This window comes from Mesoplodon mirus, assembly GCF_964341445.2.
Source record: "Mesoplodon mirus genome assembly, chromosome: 8".
Classification (NCBI taxonomy): Eukaryota; Metazoa; Chordata; class Mammalia; order Artiodactyla; family Ziphiidae; genus Mesoplodon; species Mesoplodon mirus.
Window position 1 is genome coordinate 21,587,599 of NC_138984.1, and position 18,281 is coordinate 21,605,879.

The window sequence follows — 18,281 nt, forward strand, 5'->3', positions numbered from 1 at the left end:
CCAATAGGAAAACAGCTTTATTTTTTCTTATTGTAAAAAGTAATGCATGTTCATTCTAAAAAGGTCATACAACATATAAAGGTATAAAGAAGAAAGTAAAACTTACATGTCTCATCATTCAGAGATAACCATTATTAACATTTTAAGGACACTTCTATGCATAGATATGATATTTTAAAACAAAATGCAATCCTATCATAGGTACAGTTTTTAATCTGCATTTTTCACTTAACATCTTGAACATATTTCCATGTCAATAAATATACATTTAATAGACTCATTCTTTTTTTTTTTTTTTTTTGTGGTACACGGGCCTCTCACTGTTGTGGCCTCTCCTGTTGTGGAACACAGGCTCCAGATGCGCAGGCTCAGCGGCCATGGCTCACGGGCCCAGCCGCTCCGTGGCATGTGGGATCTTCCCGGACTGGGGCACGAACCCGTGTCCCCTGCATCGGCAGGTGGACTCTCAACCACTGAGCCACCAGGGAAGCCTTAGACTCATTCTTAATGACTTCAGTATTCCATTGTATGAATGACCCTCTTGAGGTTGCCTCTGATTTTTAATCATGATAGAATATATTATAATGAACAGTCTCATAGTTTAACCTTTCTGCAGAACTGAGTGTTTCCTAATGATAAATTCCTAGAAGTGGAATTGCTGAGTGTGAAGAGTAGTCATTTTTTTCAAACATCTTTATTGGAGTATAATTGCTTTACAATGTTGTGTTAGTTTCTGTTGTATAACAAAGTGAATCAGCTATACATAAACATATGTCCCCATATCTCTTCCCTCTTGCGTCTCCCTCCCATCTTCCCTATCCCACCCCTCTAGGTGGTCACAAAGCACCGAGCTGATCTCCCTGTGTTATACGGCTGCTTCCCACTAGCTATCTATTTTACGTTTGGGAGTGTATATATGTCCATGCCACTCTCTCATTTCGTCCCAGCTTACCCTTCCCCCTCCCCGTGTCCTCAAGTCCATTCTCTACGTCTGCGTCTTTATTCCCTTCTTGCCCCTAGGTTTGTCAGAACCATTTTTTTTTTTTTAGATTCCATATATATGTGTTAGCGTGGCATTTTTTTTTTTTTTTTTTTTTTTTTTTTTGCGGTATGCGGGCCTCTCACTGTTGTGGCCTCTCCCGTTGCGGAGCACAGGCTCCGGACGCGCAGGCTCAGCGGCCATGGCTCACGGGCCCAGCCGCTCCACGGCATATGGGATCCTCCCGGACCGGGGCACGAACCCGTATCCCCTGCATCGGCAGGCGGACTCCCAACCACTGCGCCACCAGGGAGGCCCAGCGTGGCATATTTTTAAGACTTGTTCTCTGTCCTCTAAGAAAGTGATACCAATGTACATTCCCACCAGCAGGAAATAGAGTACCTGTTTCTCTTTACCTTCCTCAGTTCTGGGGATTAACATCTTTTCAATCTTTGCCAATTTCATGAGTGAAAAATGGTACCTTACCATCATTTTTATGTGCATTTGTCTATTTATAAGAGGAGTTTAACATTTCTTCCTATGTTTATTTGCCAATTATGTTTCTTGTTTTGTGAATATCCTTGACCTTCTCCCCCCCGCTTTGGAGGGGTCAACCTTTCTTATATTTGTTTTAAGTACTTTCTATACAGTAAAGATAATAACTTATTGTTGTACACGTTATAACTATTTTGCCTTGTTTACCACGTGTCTTTAACTTTATGTGGTTTCTGCCACGAAGTGGTTAAAAATTTTGATGTTATCTAACTTCTGTGGTCCCAGCTTTTTTGGAACCACATTTAGAAAGGCCTTCTCTATCCCATGGTTATAAAAATATGGATTTGTATTTTCTTCTTGTGTACTCTAGCTCCCATGGTCTTTTGACTGCTGTCCCTCCAGCCTGGAAGGAATGATCTTTCTCTGCACTGCAGCTGGGTGGTGTCTTCTCACTCCTCAAGTCTCAGATTAAATATTATCTCAGGGAGCCTCTCCTGGTTATGTAACCCAAAGAAGGTTCTCCCAACCCCAGTTCTTCTTTCTCTTAGCACCCTATGGTTTTCCTTCATAAGTTTTATCCAGAATTGCAGTTACATATTTTGTCTACTTATGCAATATTTGCAACTAGACCGTAAATGCTATGAAGGATGGAAATCATAGACCTGTTTTGTATTCCCAGCACCTCCCCTAGGGTCTGGCACATAGTGGATATACAAAAGATATTTGTGAAAACTCATTAAATGTTAAATTCATCTAGAATTTATTTTGGTATAAGGTGTGAACTAGAGATCTAATTTATGTGTTTCCAAATAGTATCTTGTGGTTACAACACACAATGGTGATACAGACTAGTTCTCTTTTTAAATTTATTTTTTATTGAAGTAAAGTTGAATTACAATGTTGTGTTAATTACTGCTGTACAGCAAAGTGACTAAGTTATATATATATATACATATATATATGCATATATACATTCTTTTTCATATTCTTTTCCTTTATGGTTTATCACAGAATGTTGAATATATCTCCCTATGCAGACTAGTTCTCTTTTAATCCCTGTTTCACTTGCAGCTGATACATGAAGCCTGGGATATGGGAGGGAGTAGAATCAGTGACTCTCCTAATTGCGGTTTTCCAGCCCCACTGTCTCCTCTCTCTACGATAACTTCCCTTTCTCCACTATTGCCTTAGCCTTAAGTGCTTACCATAATGCTTATTTCAAGGCTCAGCCTAGAGAGGATCCTTAATTAATGGTATTTACTGGCTGATTCAAATCATTTAAATGGCAGGGGAATCAGATATCTTTGGTGTGTTTCATACAATATTCACATCAGCCTTCGGAAGCCCTGAAAAATCTATGCTCCCTCCACGGCTCTGAAAAACTGTATTTCTCCACATCCTTTCCATATCTAGGGATCACGTATAACAGCTGTGAACGAAGATGAGAGAAATGGAGAGTTAGAGACAGAAAGAGGAAGATGGCAACACCCACTTACATGTGCTCTTAAAGTCCTCAAGTGCCACCTCGTGTCACCTGCCATTGCTCCTTCACAACTACCTGTGGAGTAGCTACGGCAGCTTAAAATCAAGCCTGCAGAGGCTGTAACTTTTAGTGTTTAAAATTGGATATCAGTAAATTTTTTCCAATTTATAAAAGTAATACACTAGGCGTAAAATAATGGAAGAAGTCACAAAGGAATTGATTTTACTCCATTTAAAAACCATTTTAATGCATCTAAAAATGTTCAACTTTACTAATAATCAAGGGAATGCAACTTTAAAAAGCAATTAGATACCATTTACCTCTAAAAACAATGGAAAAGCCACAAAAGAGGAACCAATTTTACTCCATTTAAAAATTATTTTATTAAACCTAAAAAAGTCAACTGTATGAATAATCAAAGGATGCAACTTAAAACCACAGTTAGATACTATTTACTCCTAATAAATTCATTGCAACGTAAGGAGTTATAATAAGTAACGTTGAGCAGAATGTGGTAAGGCAAGTGCTTCATACACTATGGATGGAAAAATAAATGGAGAGGATATATCTGGAATGGAATTTCTCAGGAAGAAGCAAGAATCTTACAAATGTCCATACTCTACTGTCCCCTGATCTTACTTCTAGGAACTCTACTAAAAACACTCATCATGGGCTTCCCTAGTGACCCAGTGGTTAAGAATCTGCCTACCAATGCAGGGAACATGGGTTTGAGCCCTGGTCGGGGAAGATCCCACATGCTGCAGAGCAACTAAGCCTGTGCACCACAACTACTGAGCCCACGTGCCACAACTACTGAAGCCCGCGAGGCTAGGGCCCGCGCTCTGCAACAAGAGAGCCCACCATAATGAGAAGCACACTCACTTCAACGAAGAGCAGCCCCTGCTCACCGCAACTAGAGAAAGCCTGTGTGCAGCAACAAAGATGCAACGCAGCCAAAAATAAATAAATAAAATAAATAAATTTATTTAAAAATAAATAAATTAATAAGTAAATTAATTAAAATGTTCATCATATAGTTGTTTATTAAAATAAAAAATGTGAGAAAAATCATGTTTGACAATAAAGACATGAAAAAATTGGAAGCTCAGTCACAGCATGGATTATTATGAAATCATTACCAATAATATTTCTGTGGATAAATTAATGACATGGGATATATTCCTGAATCTAATAAGTATCCAGAGTTTGATTTCAAATTTTATTTTTAAAGTATATTTATATTTTTATAGGAAAAGGATTAGAAGAGGGTTAATAAAGTGTTAGCAGTGTTTATCTCCAGGTGATAGGGGTAAAGGAAATATTCTGTTTCCTTCTTAATATTTTCCAAATTCCTCATAATCGACTATATTATTTATTTATTTATTTATTTATTTTATTTTTTTGCGGTACGCGGGCCTCTCACTGTTGTGGCCTCTCCTGTTGCGGAGCACAGGCTCCAGACGCACAGACTCAGCGGCCATGGCTCATGGGCCCAGCCACTCCGCATCATGTGGGATCTTCCTGGACCGGGGCATGAACCCATGTCCCCTGCACCGGCAGGTGGACTCTCTCAACCACTGCTCCACCAGGGAAGCCCTTATTTTTTTATTTTTAAAAAGCCTTCCCCACTCTTCTCCCTTCCTGTTCCTTGGTGATGCTAACTTGGTCTTGGGCTACATTCACTGAAGTGTGAAATCCAAAAAGGGGAAGTAAGAGCCCTCCTATATACCCCTCTTGTCAGCTTAATAGCTGTTAGGTGCAAGATGAAGCTTTTAAGAGCATATACTTCCAGAAGGGGGTTAATAAAAGGGTGACATGAAGAAGGCACTTAAAATCATGGGACATGAAAAATGTCTAGGATACATAGGCAGGGTTAGGAAGCTAGATTGCCTGCCCATAAGTACCTGAAAGTTATCATGAAGCAGAGGGAGAAAATTACTCTGTGTCACCCCAGAAAGCAAGACCAATGGCTGGAAATAACAGACAAATAGATTTGGGTTCACCATAAAAGAGAACTGTCTAATGATTGGAACTGACCCAAAGTGAAAAGGGCAGTCTCAGCGAGGAGGGATATTCACTGCTGGGGTCATGGCTAAGTGACCACCTGGTGGCAAAGTTGAGAGGGGTCTGGCATTACTTGAGTGGTCATGCTGGTTAAATGCTTTCTATGGTCTCATCTAGGCCAATGATGCTATGCTTTTCCCATCACAAAATGGGAAGGAGAGTCTTGGAGATATCACTTAGTAGTTCTCCGCTCTCTCTGCTATTTCCTCAATTCCAAGCAGAAAGTCACCAAAGCCTTTTGAGACAAGTGGTTTGTGTCTGTGGATGGGATGGAATGGGATGGGGCTTGGAAATGAGGGAAATGGAGCTATATAGCACTCTTGGTTGTAAGTGACAAAAAGCCAACTAAAACTGTATCAAGCAAAATAAAAGGTATATTAGCCCCCAAAACAGGGAAACCAAAGTGAATGGAACTGGGTGCAGTGTGGTTGGAACCAAGGATACTTAACTATAGCAATTTCAATTTCAATTAATCTTTAAAATTAAATACCAGTAAAAGTTTTCCAATTTCCATGGTATTCATGGGCTGATTCAAATCATTTAAATGGCAGGTATAATCCAATTTCAAATTCCATCCTTGATCCATGTAGCAGAGCCTGGCGATATCATAACAAAGGCCTCTTCATGTGGAAGCAAGATGGTGTCCAACAGCTCTGAGTTTATGTTGTACTTACAGTTCATGAATTCAGACTGAGACCGTGTCTTCCTCCCAAACTTAAGTAAAATCCTGAAGAAGACCATCTTAGATGATTTGGGTCATGTGACCTATTCCTAAACCAATCACTGTGTCCAAGGTAGTCCACTGATTCGTTAGGCTGGGTTACATGTACACACCTGAATTTAGGTGTGGTGGAGGCAAGTAAGCCTTACATGGACGTTCTGGGTTGAGCAGGATATGTAAAGTGTCCTATGTCCAGTATAAGGAGCTCTCTCCTATTTTAAAAATATTTTGGAAAAAGAGATGTATCAGCTGCCATAGAAATCTATTTTATGTCCATACCATCTGGTAATTCTACCTCTCTTCTAGCATGAATTCCTTCCGCTATAATTTCCACCCTTCTTGTTCTGTGCCATCTTCAGGGTAGATTTAGATCAAAACCTCTTCTTTCACAGACACGCTGTGAGGATTAATTAGGTTTTCCAGAAACCATCTGTAAAGTGCCATGGGATCTTCAAAACCAGATGCTTTGTAAAGATATGTTGCCATTAGAATTAACCCTTCTTTTTTTTTAATGTTTTATTTATTTATTTTATTTTATTTATTTATTTTTGGCTGCGTTGGGTCTTTGTTGCTGCGTGCGCTTTCTTCTAGTTGCGGCGAGCGGGGGCTACTCTTCGTTGCGGTGCACAGGCTTCTCATTGCGGTGGTTTCTCTTGTTGCAGAGCATGGGCTCTAGGCGCGCGGGCTTCAGTAGTTGTGGCATGCGGGCTCAGTAGCTGTGGCTCGCGGCTCTAGAGCACAGGCTCAGTAGTTGTGGCACATCGGCTTAGTTGCTCCACAGCATGAGGGATCTTCCCAGACCAGAGCTCAGACCCATGTCCCCTGCATTGGCAGGTGGATTCTTAACCTCTGCGCCACCAGGGAAGCCCAACCTTTCATTTTTTATGCTTATGGAGATGGGAGGAGGATGGATCAAAAGACAGGAAAGGGAAGTCTGCAAATAGTCTTGAGACTTTTATTTTGACCATGATTATTATTCTCTTCCCTCTCCAAATACTTTTGCCTCTGCCATTCACAAGGAGCAAGCATGAAGAACAACCATGATAGGTTTGCGTGTCCACACCCTTCTCTGAGAAGGGAGTAGGAGAAGTTGGGAACAGGAGACTGGGAGTGGCAAAACAGGTTGTATAACCTGAACCAAATCAGAACCAGTGCCCTGAGGATTAGCAGCTGACAATGCTGAGTGCTTTCTTTTTTTAGCTCAGGTTAATGAACTATGAATGATGTATAACTGTCTGAGCAGTATGCAAACGTCATAGTCTGGGCTCTTCTGTCAACCTGCAAGATCCCTTTCTGGGGACTGTCAGGGACAAATGCTGAGAAGCACAGTGATTAGTGGGAAGGTGGAATGCAGGTTCAGCATAGGCCTGGCTCATAAGCCACACCTTAGGCAGGACCGGGTACACTGGAGAGCTCTCCTGTCCTGTCTGCTTACCTAGCTTACGTGGGCCCATCATCAGACTTCAGGAAACCAGTTTCCATGGCTGTTCCAGGGAGCAAGACCTAGAGTCCAGGACAGGAGCTCCATGGGCCTGACATTTTTTCTTTTAAAATTTTTTCCCCAACTTTATGTTTAAAAACATTCAAACATATACAAAAGTTGAAAGAATAGTACAATGAACACCCATATACTCTTCACCCAGATTCACCATTTTGTCACATTGTGTATTCTCTCTCTCTCTCTTTAGATAGATTAGATAGATAGATAGGTGGATAGATAGATAAATAGATAGCTAGATAGATAGATGGATGAATAGATGTAGATATGGCAGATAGGTAGATAGACACACATCTCTATATACACACAATATATCTATCTAGATATATCTAACTCTACATCTATCTATCTACCTATCTAGCTAGCTATCTAGCTATCTATTGCCAGTAAGCTAGCTAACAAAAAATTTTCTCTAAACCATTTGAGAGTGGGACTTCCCTGGTGGTCCAGTGGGTAAGATTCTGTGCTCCCAATGCAGGGGTCCCGGGTTTGATCCTTGGTCGGGGAACTAGATCCTGCATTCATGCCACAACTAAGAGTTCGCACACCACAACTAAGAAGTCTGCATGCTGGAACTAAAGATCCCTCATGCCGCAACTAAGACCCAGCTCAGCCAAAATAAAGAAATAAATAATAAATATTTAAAAAAACAAAGCAAACAAAAAATAAACTATTTGAGAGTAAGTTGCAGACTTCATGATACTTTATGCCTAAATATTTCTTTATGAACCTCCTAAGTACAAGCATATTTTCCTATGTAAGCACAACACAATTACCACACCCAAGAAATTATAATTGATAACAGTGCTAAAAGCTAATACCTCGATTGTCCCCATAATGTTCTTTAAGCTGATTTTTTTCTATCCAGCTCCCCAACCTTTGTCTGTCATTCAGGATATTGACATTTTTGAAGAGTAAAGAGTCCAGGCCAGTTGTTTACTTGTAGACTATCCCTTATTTTGGATAGGTTTAATCACTTTCTCATGATCAGATTCAAGTTCAATGCATAAACTCTTAGCAGCATCACCTTTAGCAAGTTACTCAGTGACGCAGAACCTTAACTTACTGATAATATTACATGCCTCATATGGTCATTGTGAGAACCAAGAGAGAGAATATCTAAAGTTCTTAGCACAGGAACTGACAAAAGTCAGCACCTAAAAATTGCTGGCTCTCTGATTAGCACCGTCACTGACATCACCAGCCTGAGTCTGATAGACCCTGTTCACAAACAGGTTTTCATTTCCCCGAGAAAATTCCAGAGCCCCTAACTCCAGTCTCTTCATCTGCAAATGAGAAATAAGTCTTTCTCTGAATAGCTTGCTGATCTATTGTGAGAATCAAATAAGAAACATGATCAAAGGCACAGAGCAAACTGGTACATGATATGAAAATACAAGGAAGCATCATTACTGTTTTTTTTGTGTTTGCATACTTTTAAATTACTCTCTTATGTAATAGCAAAACCCAAAGTGGGAGATAAAATGAAATTAATCTAACAAAAACCTAATTCCTGTATTTAACTTTTTATTTTTTATCAGCAGAACTTAATTTTCAAATGAAATTTGTGGAAACTAATATGTAAAGCAGATTAAAATAGAGCTACTCTGAATGAAGTCTGGGTGGAGATGGAGTACCCAGGAGCCTTGGTTCACACCTGCAGAGACCCCAGGCTCTGAGGAGCCAGGCTGGGACACTGCAGAGAGGCCCCAGATGCTGTGATGGTTATAGACTTCTCAGGGTTGCCTGAATTTCCCCAGTGGTATCTGCTCACAGAGATATGGCATCATTCAACTTCTCCTTCTTATTCCTGACCCATTTCCACTGAAGAGTTGTAGTATCTACAGACCCCAATGATGATTTACTCAGTTCATTATTAATCGTTACTAATTGCTTATAAACATCCTTCCCTGGAAAGAGCGCTAAATGCCTTGCACTCAGAGACAGACACTGACAGATCACATAATGAGGCACCCGTGATGTCTCTGACAGAGCAGCTACTGCCAGGAGCCTCCCAGCCTAAGTGTCACCTGCACCTGAGTGCTTCACACCCTGGGCTGGAGGCTAAGTATTCCTGTAACCCCACCTTGTCTGCAAACCAACAAACTCATGCTAAAGAACTCTGACAGCAGGCTCAGGCATTGCTTACACCAGAGCAGGGCCACATGGTAGGACAGAAAACGGACATGAGCCCGGTTCCTACTTTGTGCCAGCCAGGTCACCTACTCCTCTTTTAATCTTCACCTTTAATCCTACTAGGCAGACGACAAAACCCTCACTGAGGTAACTTGTTCAAGGTCACCCAGCCATGGAAGAGTGGGATTCAAATCAAGACCCTTTAGACTTCAAAGACTATGCACTCGTATCCTAAGGGTTATAGACCAACTATTTTCTTAGGACTTCTAGGAACACTGTGTTAGTATCTATGGCTCACTGCCACCATCATCTCCTTTCATCCTTCCAACATCGTGTGAACCAAAGTATTAATAATATTAGCTAATGCTTATTTGTGACCTGCTATGTGCCAAGTGCTATTCTACGTGCTTTCTGTATATTAACTCATGTAATCCTCACCATGACCCAGTGAGGCAGGTACTATTCACTATGCAGCCACAAACACTGAGGAACTGAAAGGCTCAGTCGCTTGTACAAAATAATCGCATTACAGCTAGTGCTATAGTCTGAATGTTTGTGTTCCCCCAAAGTTCATGTGGAAATCCTAACCCCAATGTGATGGTAATAGGAGGTGGGGCCCGTTGGGAAGTGATTAGGTCTTTAGGGTGGAGGCTTCATGAATGGGATTAGTGCCCTTATAAAAGAGACCCCAGGGCTTCCCTGGTGGCACAGTGGTTGGGGGTGTGCCTGCCAATGCAAGGGACACGGGTTCGTGCCCCGGTCCGGGAAGATCCCACATGCCGCGGAGCGGCTGGGCCCGTGAGCCATGGCCGCTGAGCCTGCGCGTCCGGAGCCTGTGCTCCGCAACGGGGAGAGGCCACAACAGTGAGAGGCCCGCGTACCGCAAAAAAAAAAAAAAAAAAACACTCTTCTAGACCTTGCCCTTCCTGTCAGCTAGCCCCTGCTCCCTCCCCTCTTCTCTTCCCTTCTTCCTTCCTCACAGAAACTTCCACAGAACTAATGCCTGGCAAAGGTTTAAAAATAGAAGCCCCTCTCCCTCCACCCTTCCTCCATTTCCTTTCCTTCCCATCCCCCCATAATTTGTTGTAAAAAAGGAAACCGTCTGGATGTGCCCCACTGAAAAGACACGCTCTTCCTGACTAAATGAAACAACACGCTGATGTATCCCTCCAGCCTGGTGGCCAAGCCCCCGTGAGTCACTGTGTGCAGCAGCCTGCTCCTCTGCCCTGGGGGGCACACACACCCCCCAACACGTGGCCACCTCATTCAGGTTTCCAGGTGGAACTCGCGGGCACACATTGAAGTGAACCTCTGAGGATACTTTAAGGTGCTACCAATAGGAGCTCCTCCCAAGGGGTCCCCTGGGACGGCTGTGGGACTCACCTACTCAAGAGGGGGGAGAAAGAGAGTCACACTGCCTGGGAGGGGGCGTGAGCCCTGAAGTCAGATGGCGGTCTGATGTGCTTTGTTAGAAGGGTGAGTGTATGAGAGAGAGAGACAGAGACAGAGAGAGAAATAAGCAAGAGGCCAGAAGGTGCCATGGGGTATATGTGCAGCCAGTGGACACTGCAATTATGAATGAAGAGTGAGACACTGTGGCCCAGAAGAAAAAAATAAATAAAAGCTTTTAACATTTAAAAGCTTAGTGTTCAATTCTCAGGTACATCACATAGCCTCTGCATGACATTGGACAAATGACCTCATTACTCCTAGCCTCTTTCACTCATCTGGAAAGGGGATAATAATACTCACCTCTCAGCACTGTTGTAGGCTTAAAGGAGATCGTGTTTATTTGATGCCCATGTGCACTAGGCAGTTAATCAAGTACTCTTGCTCTTATGTGGCAGGACATCTTCACTCTGATGATATTTAGAAACAGTCAATATAAGAAAAACGAGAGTGGCTAAAAAAACTGCCTTCGGTAAAATTTATAATTTATTAAAACCTGGCAGAACGCTCACAGCTTCTTAACAAAATTCAGATCTGCAAACTTTGATCCAGAAAAAAAATAAATTTGGAAGGATTATAAAGGCCACAGAACAAAATTTTCAACAACAGAAGCTATAATTAGCTAATTTTAATATGGACCCAAACCAGATCAACTAATCAATGAGTTAACACATATTTTACTTATAAAATGATTTATCCCAGTGAAAAGTTTCAATAACATTAAAGGAGAAATAGAAAAAAGTGGAAACCGTTTAACTGCTCTATATTTTAAAAAGATTGATCAAAAATTAAATTGGTTTAATGGAGTTCTCTTTGGAAAATACATTTTCAAAGAGTTTATCAATGCATACATATCTCCCATTAAAACGTTGCATTTATAAATACAGAATCAGAATGTCCTTGGGGTGCAAATGGTGAAATAAAAACAATCTTTACCATGGTCATAATGATGATGATGACGACTATCATGAAAAATATTTAGGTGAAAGAAGAGTGGGATTCGGTTGGGTAGATGTGTTGGGATGTCCTGATAAGAAGGGAGTGTTTGGATACAGGGGACGCCAGCATAAGAGGTATGTGGTCCCTCTGCCTCTTTGTTCCTTAGGGTTTATACTGTGTCATTCCTCTGAGGGACTTAGACAAAAGGAAAAGGGATGAGCGTAGGGAGATGGTTGGCAATGGCAAGGCCATTGGACCACCTATGACAGCCCCCAGCACAAGTTGCTCAATTTCCATATGGGTCTGTGATAACTCTGGGTTGAGAGGTAATAGGCCAAAGATTCATGGAATGGAGCTCTTTCCCACAGAGTTTGAGTCTGTATGTGGATATTTGCTGTCTTGGCTGGGGCCAAAACGAGCCTGCCCATCAATTCCTTACTGAGCCTTTTTTTTTTTTTTTTAATTTATTTATTTTTGGCTGCATTGGGTCTTCGTTGCTGTGTGCAGGTTTTCTTTAGTCGTGGCCAGCAGGGGCTACTCTTCGTTGTGGTGCATGGGCTTCTCATTGTGGTGGCTTCTCTTGTGGAGCACGGGCTCTAAGCGCGTGGGTTTCAGTAGTTGTGGCTTGCAGGCTCAGTAGTTGTAGTTCTCGAGCTCTAGAGCACAGCCTCAGTAGTTGTGGTGCACAGGCTTAGTTGCTCCGCGGCATGTGGGATCTTCCAGGACCAGGGATGCAACCCATGTCCCCTGCATTGGCAGGCAGATTCTTAACCACTGCACCACCAGGGAAATCCCCCTTGGTGAGTCTTTTAGCAGCTCCTAAGCTCCCCAGTTTGGTTATTTCAATCTATTTCCCCCTCTTTTTCTCTGCCTCTCCTTCATTTTTCTCACCTCTGGCATTTTTGTCTGAGAGTTAGAGTCAGGGCAAGAAAGGTGATGCTCATGGTGAATAGGGATAGGGTTTTACTCCAGAAGAGGGAGGTGGGACAGGTCATGGGGGAAATTGTTGCCGAGGTGATGGAACAGGCACCATGACCACATGAACATTCAGACAAACTCATAGTGTACAACCTTGAACTTACATCTGCCTATCCCCTTTCCTGGCTCCACACACATACCGCTCTTACCAGCACAGATGTACATTGCCATACATCCTGATCATCCTCCAATCTTTTGTAATGCCTCTTCATCATGGCTTGCACACAGCCCTGCCCTCCTGCAACTTACAACTTAATATTTATCATTCCTCCAACAAGCATTCACTGATTGGAGCTATTAAAAATGCAATGGGGGAGCTTCCCTGGTGGCACAGTGGTTGAGAGTCCGCCTGCCGATGCAGGGGACACGGGTTTGTGCCCCGGTCCGGGAAGATCCCACATGCTGCGGAGCGGCTGGGCCCGTGAGCCATGGCCGCTAAGCCTGCGTGTCCGGAGCCTGTGCTCCGCAACGGGAGAGACCACAACAGTGAGAGGCCCACGTACCGCAAAAAAAAAAAAAAAGAAAAAAAAGCAATGGGTAGACATCATGGATGTGATAGTAAACTCCTTGTCACTGAGAGGCTGGTGAATGATTAGAAGTGGCACATATAGCATTCTTACTTGCTGAGTTGAATGGTTTCCATGGAGTCTGTGAATGTTTTCCACACAATCCTACAGTCTAAGACAGACTTGGCCGATGAGGATTTAAAAAGCAAAGACAAAAACAACAGAATACAAACAAAAATAAATGACATTTACCTTACATAATATACATATCAGGAGTAATTCCTCCCTTTTGTCAGATGAGGGTTCAGGAAGAAAGAGGAAGGAAAGGGCAACCAACCATAAGAATAATTTTGCTCTCCCTGCTCCCCTCCTGCAAGGTTGGGCTGAGGGAAGTCTTGAACCTTGATTTAATGACCTTTTGCTCTGGGCGATCATGTTCTGAAAAGACATAATTCAGGCCAAGAAAACTTGTAAAAAATCAAGATAGAGATCAGAAAGTTGATTTATATTTACAGTGTGAGACACTCCTTTTCAATACCTAGAGTGCTTATGTCCCCACGTCAAGGGGAGCTTGTTGTAGGATCTTATGTAGCTGAGAAGCTAAACAAAAGATAAGAAGCTTGCTTAGTGACATGGGGGCATGAAGAAGTGAATCAGATACTCTTTACAAATAATTTGGGTCAAGCAATAGAAATCTACCCTTCTCCACTCTGAGGAGCAAATCTTTCCAGGGCCCTGAGGATTCCCATGGCTACACGTCTCTCCCTCTGCTGCATTACAGATGCACAACCATAAATTGCTCTCTCTGGATCCTCTGCTTCAGAGCTCTGAGATGGGCATGGAGTTTCCAGTGGCTATCGTGTCACTTCCAGTAGCTCTCTTCATCTGTCCATGGAGTGTGCTCACTTCAGTTACAAAGAGCTCCTGTCCCTATGCCTTTGGCCTGGTTCACTTTCAAGCAATTCCTAGACTCGCGTTGAGTTGTTTTGCATGTACAGAGCCTTTATAGAATCTTAAAAAGTCAGACACTGTCAGAGACTGGTAGAGATTATTTAATCCTATGTCCTCCATTTAAACAATGAGAAAACAGAGGCCCAGAAAGAGAAAGAGACTTGCCCAGTGGCAAGTGGAGGGGCCAGGGCTCAAAGCCAGGCTTTCATCCCAGTGTTTCTTATTCATCTCTTACACCATTAGGAATGCACCCACTTTGGGCACTGGCACTCTCTGGGGCACTAACGCTGCCTGCCATCTGTAAACTTACCCCCAGCCAAGTGGCCCTGCCATGCTTTTCAGTACCTGGGACAGCAGAGGAAAAACAGGCTCTCTCTACACGGATGCTGCCAATCTATTGCAGACTCAAGAAAAGTGAGAAAAATCATCCCTTGAAGGGGTGAGCTGATTTGTGCAACCAATTACTTCTTTAAATGGCTGTCCTGCTAATTTCCCAAATATAAATGTTCCAAGTTGGGAGAGATTAGGCACAGGAGCCTGGACACCCAGTTGTGATCTGGGGACCAGGTTTGGTGGTGGAAAGGGCTGTTTCCAATAGCCTGTTCTGTCTTCTAAAATCATGCAAAAATTCCATCTTCTTCTGGCTCTTTTTCCCAAAGATCAAGGATTTTCATCTGCTTTTTAAGGAGATGAAGTTCTCACCATTTCAGAGAGGATGCTGTGTATTTGTCACTTCCTTTATTCCATTTTCATTCCTATGTCCTAAGCTTAAACCAGAAAGATGTTTTATTTCCCAGTGAAGATATAGGAGGTATGAATAGGGGGGGAGGGTAGTGAGAGTAGAAACTGAGGGGGGTGTGTGTGTGTGTGCGTGTTGGTTAAAAATTAGAGGCTTGTCCTCATATCTTTATAAATTATAAAATTGCATTTTCAACAGTCTCCTTCAATGCATCTCTCCTCCTGTAACTGAAATTGTGATAAACTTTCAATAAAAATTTGATAATAAAAACCAAATATACAATAAAACTTTTTAGTAGCTATAAATGATTTTTTATTGCTTTACATTTTAAAGTACTAATGTAGCACAGTTTCCTTGAAAATTCTGAATATCTAACAAGCTTTTATCTCACAAAATAGTTTTCTGAAAGCATTGACTTTGCTTGTGTATTTTTTGTTTTTCTGCTTTGCTTTTTGCCAAGTAGTTCATTATACCACTAGGTCGACAGAGCACGGGTGGGTCAATGACCAGCTCCACTCCCCCTTCACTAAAAGTAATCAGGAAAACACATTTATTGAGTCTCTACATTATTCTAAGCTTTTAAATCTGATTATTCTTTCCAACAGTCCTATTAGGTAAGTACTACTATTGCCCTCCTTTTAGTGATGAAGAAAGTAAGGTACAGAGAGGTTAAATAACTTGCCCAGTAGTCCCCCAAAACCACACTATGCATCTTTGTGTATTTATACTAACAAACTCACACCGTTTTGTTTTTCATAGTCACGTCCACTGGCCTACACATGTCACCCCATATGTGTGTTCTAGGAATTGCCATGGCAGAAAGAGCACACTCATTGCCACCAGAACGTCTTCCCCAACATTATCACATTAATTTATTTAAGTAAAAAAATATTAACATTGCTCTGAAACTACAGTACAGGAATGTCGTGCCATTGCTTCAGACCACACGAATGGACAATTGGACACACGCACACACTCATACTGGGAGGATAAACTTATATATGGAGGGCTCTCTGAGGTGGGTGATACTGGTTTTTTTGGTTATACGAGGGACAGTAACTATGTAGTGCTTCTCTCATGAAAGTCAGGGGAAGCACAGTGATGAGGTTTGTAGGCTTGGTGCTCTTGTGCTGACCACCCCAAGTGCACTGTGTGAGAGAGTCCTTGACCCTGGCTGGAGTCCAACCCTGGAAATGGAACAGTGGTGCTGCAGCCAGGATGACCCCTGAATGTGGTGGGTCTTTGCTGCCATGCACCTCCTCAGGGCCTTTCCCTTGAAGCTTCTCTCACCTGTTTTGGGGGAGAGGACCAACTCTTTTGTGCACCTCCTGCCATGATGCTTTCACAGCCAATTAAAATTCTATTCCATTCCCAGCAAGGGAGCTGGCAGCTTTGGGTCTCCCCAGCAGGATGGACTGGCTGCAATTAATGTCTCTTCTGGAGCCTGATTAGCTGAGGGGAGGCTAGGATACTTATCCTACCCCCAAGGCCACCTTTAAATTAGGAAATGGAGATTCCCCATCTTGTTGCCTCTACTCAGAGTCATCAGTTAATGCAAACGTGTTAACCCTTTCTAGTTCACTCTTGGGAGTGGAGCTGGATCAGAGAGCCAGAGATCATCTCTCAACTGCACAGTCCCAGCAATAAAGGGAAGGGGAGACTCCTTGATTCCTTTATACAAATTCCAAATCATTGGAATGAATTGAAAGCCTACTCTCTTAGGCACAGGCTAGGAGTTGGGGATTCAACAGAAGCCACAGGTATAACGTTTAGTGTTTCTATGTTGAAGCTTTGAACATGGATGGTAATGCATAAGAATAATGCATTTAAGAAAAAAGAGAGGGCCTCCCTGGTGGCGCAGTGGTTGAGAGTCCGCCTGCCGATGCAGGGGATACGGGTTCGTGCCCCGGTCTGGGAGGATCCCATATGCCGCGGAGCGGCTGGGCCCGTGAGCCATGGCCGCTGAGCCTGTGCGTCCGGAGCCTGTGCTCCGCAACGGGAGAGGCCACAACAGTGAGAGGCCCGCGTACAGCAAAAAAAAAAAAAAAAAAAAAAAGAAAAAAGAGAAAGTCAAAATGGTGGAAAAGGAGAAGGAAATTAATACATATGGGAAGTTTGCTATGTGCCAGATATTTTACATTTATTACAGCATGGATCTTACAAAAACTGCATTTTTACAGATGATGGAACTAAGGCTCAGAGAAGTTAAGAAAATTATTCAAGGTCACAGAGCTAACGTGATAAATTGATTGTACAAATAGCCCTAGATCTTTATGTTTCCCCGTAAACACTTCCTTTTGTAATGCCTACTCACACTGACTCTGAAATAGTCAGATGACTTGCTTTGGCCAATGGAACATTAGTAAATTTGATGTAAGCAGAGGTTTTAAAAGTTCTTGTGCGTCAGGGCTTGCCCTCTCTTGTTGGTGGGAACTCTTCCCCCATCATGTGAACAAGCCTGAGCAATCCTACTGGATGCTAAGAAACATATGAGCAGAGGTGGACCACCCCTCCTAGATCAGCCAGACTCTAGCCAACTCCAAGATGCATGGGCAAGCCCAGCCAAGACTAGCCAAACCAGATCAGCAGAACCCCTCAGCCAAGTTATAGCCTTGTGAAAAATAATAAATGGCTGGGCTTCCCTGGTGGCACAGTGGTTGAGAGTCCGCCTGCCGATGCAGGGGACACGGGTTCGTGCCCCGGTCCGGGAAGATCCCACATGCCGCAGAGCGGCTGAGCCCATGAGCCATGGCCACGGAGCCTGTGCTCCGCAGCGGGAGAGGCCACAACAGTGAGAGCCCCGCGTACCGAAAAAACAAAAACAACAACAAAAATAATAAATGGTTATATTTTCAGCCATTAATTTTCGGATTCATATGCAACAGCAGCTTGAACTAACTGATACAGCTAATAAATGGCAGAGTCAGAAGTTGTTTGATCTTAAAGCGTGTGCATCATCCTTGTCATGAAACTTGTCATGAAAAAAATAGGAAAAGGCTGAAAAATAGGCAAAGGCTGAAATTGTAGCAGGGAAAATACAGGTTAGATTATGATACGTTTTTAACAACAAAGTTGCCCAGTCATACAAGGGTGTGGCATTCTCATATGTAGGAATCTCAAAGAGGAGTGGTGGGCAATTATCCAGGTGCAGGGTCTTAAGAGTGGGGCCCTTCAGACCCAAGTGCCTTAGCCTCGTAGTTTGCCATCTCAGAGACTGGGCCATGCTGAGACTCTTGACAAGAATACTCTGAGTCATCCCTACCCTCTACCAGTTCCCTGGAGAAGGAATACCCCACAGCACCCAGGCTAAGATTCTGCAGCCTCCAGCTGGCTAGGTGCCCCC

The 18,281-nt window shown here is 42.8% G+C and overlaps 1 protein-coding gene across 1 annotated transcript in view; it reads left to right on the top strand.

Moving 5' to 3' along the window:
- The window catches only part of MARCHF4 (membrane associated ring-CH-type finger 4), a gene marked incomplete at its 3' end in the record, with an annotated part of 99,079 nt that overhangs the window by 42,530 nt on the left and 38,268 nt on the right, over positions 1-18,281 (top strand). The gene's annotated exons all lie outside the window — the stretch shown is intronic.